Genomic DNA, 2770 nt, shown 5'->3' with positions numbered 1-2770 from the left:
CCATGTTTGAATTCTTTGAACCTTGAACCAATATCTCACGGTTGTCATAAATGGTCCCCATAGACAGCATCCAACTTCGCTTTTATTTCTTCGCATGTTTTCCATCCAAAAGTAAAAAGCGAATTACGGATCGATATTGCTCTTTTTCTATTGTATCGAAAAACACCAAACACGTTTAATACAAATGGCTGCCAAATCAAAAGTAACCTATGAATCAGTCTGAAATTTGGTATGGCGTCGTTTGACAGATGGTAGTACATGATGGTAATGCCAACTTCCCTCAGCAAAGCCACTTGTCTTCAAACACGGGTACTTATTGATCCACCCTCGTATATGTAGATATAGATATCTGGGTTAAAGGCATTTAATTTTTAAATAATGACCGAATGTTCTACGATAAACTGTATTAATTCAACAAAGAAAAATTATGTTATGAAAGTTTTTCCCCGTGATCCTTAACGAAGAACAAAATAGGCAGCTAATGTAGAACGAAAGAGTTGAAGCCCAACCAATGCTTCATATCTCTGCGAGGCTATTTTTTAGCATCTAATCTTATTAAATCTTTTAAATGAAATAAAGTATACTTTTTTATTTATTATTTTGTATAGGTTCATTTTGAATCAACAATGTGTGAAAAAAGAATCGATGGTCTTTGGAAACTAAAACCTAATGCAGTGCTAACAATTTTTGGATTTTACTTAAAAAACAAGATGAAGAAAAAGATGAAGGAGAGGTACAAAAAACAATTCAATTTATGACAATGTATGACAGTAAATCATTATGATAATTAAGTTTATTTCTTCTCAATGCGATACAGATGATTTTAACTAGAAACAATACAAATTTGTCTATATACAAACTCATATTTGCAATCCGAATCAATAGAGAAATCCGAAACTAATCCTAGTACAAACAGCAATAATGATATTAGTATATCTGTCATGGAAGGAAACTCTAATCAGTCATCTGAAATGCAACTAATTATGGTATAAGTGTGATTTTGTCATATAATTCTTTTTTAAAGTAAAATCTTTTATATACAACATATTTACATATATGTTTGCTTTAACCAGGCAAAACTCTCCATCAACAAGTTATAGCGGATAAGAATTGATAGAAAAGAATAAGCAAATAACAGTATCATCACAAAAGGACAAAAAAAATTTATTATAATAATTAATAATTATATAACAAACAAGCAATAGAAAACGCTATGTAAAGAAACTGAAAAAATTGAGAGACGCTTTTAGAAAATTTAAAAAAGAAAATGATAAAAATTTATATAAGACTAAACTAAAACAAACTTTTACGAAAGATCACATTCGTGCTTTATTAAAAAGCACTCGCAGACCACGACATTGGTCTAACGATACTATCATAAAAGCATTACTAAATATATAATATTTATAAATACATAACTAAAATTTGCCTGCGGTGAACGTGGTTACGAAGAATTAATAAGACAAAATATATCTTTACCAGTATTTGAACGCTTCAAATGAGATTACAAGAACTAAAATTTTCAAGTGGGATATCGGATGACATGTTTGAATTCTTGAAGATTATAGTATCGCAATTTCAAGATGAAAAGAATAAAAATTATTCTCTTGTTATGGATGAAATGAGCATTGCACCAAGAAAGGTATATCACAGCAACACATTCTTTTTGGGGTAGTGTTACATTGCCTAATCATGCAAGTACTGCATCAAACGGTTTAATGTTTATGCTGGGCAGTTTGATTTCTAGATGAAAGCAAATTGTTGGTTATTATTTTACAGAAGATGGTTTTGATGGAGCTATTCTAAAACTAATTATTTTACAGATTCTTCATTAAGCAGAATCAATCAATTTATATGTACAATAAATAATATATTACATCCGACATAGAGTCTAGTAACATTGCATTGTGGCGGGAATCGGGGATAACAGCGGGGTGTTATTCACAAACTGTAAATAAAATTCAATATCTATGTAATCCTAAGCGACAATTGTATATTTTAGCTTTGCAGCACATTTTCTTAAAAATTTAAAAACTTGCATGTTGAATAATAAATTTATTATACAATCCCTTTTGCAATGCAGGAAAAATATAAGTTGCTCATAAATATACATAGTATATGCTAATTATCTTGATCAGTTATTTGTTGAGTAAGAAGATTTAAATTTTTTGCTACGCCAAAACTATATAAATCTGATATAGATTGTAAAAATCAGTTTATAAAAATGTAAATACAGCAAAAAATATTTTGGGTACAAACGTTAGTAGTACTTTTGAATTTTTAGCAGATGAGAATAACACTCCTTAATACTTGAAGATAGTATAAGTTCGTAAAAATAATAGCTAAATGGTTTACATTAATAATTTCGAAACATTGCTTTGTAGCTCTAGAAAAATTACATGTAGAAAAGTTTAATGAAAGTATTTTTTTCTTATATAAATTTATTGATATAGAAATAAATACATTATACATATAGCATAGCTGTTTATATAATCCATAGCTTGCGAAAAACTTAGAGATTTTGTGTTATAGATAAAACTGCGTTCCTTTTGTAAGAAAAAAGGTAAAACACTTCATTATTCGAAATTAATACCAATACACTGTTCTAAAAAAGATACGTTATTTTTTGTCAATCAAACGACGTTTAATATATTCTTACGAATGAAGCATATATTCAAACAATAAGAAAAAAACAAATCATATTTACATCACATAGATATTAAAATATAATTAGAAAAATTGTTTACCGTTTGTATACAGTGCAATTTTA

At 28.4% G+C, this 2770-nt stretch overlaps 1 pseudogene; it reads left to right on the top strand.

Moving 5' to 3' along the window:
- Positions 1-49: 49 nt before the first annotated feature.
- LOC115243845 lies at positions 50-2401 on the top strand (annotated as a pseudogene).
- The last annotated feature ends 369 nt before the right edge of the window (positions 2402-2770 follow it).

This window comes from Formica exsecta, unplaced genomic scaffold (assembly GCF_003651465.1).
Source record: "Formica exsecta isolate Colony F162 unplaced genomic scaffold, ASM365146v1 scaffold741, whole genome shotgun sequence".
NCBI lineage: Eukaryota > Metazoa > Arthropoda > Insecta > Hymenoptera > Formicidae > Formica > Formica exsecta.
Note: the sequence above shows the minus strand (reverse complement) of the source record. Positions and strands in the feature narration are given on the sequence as shown.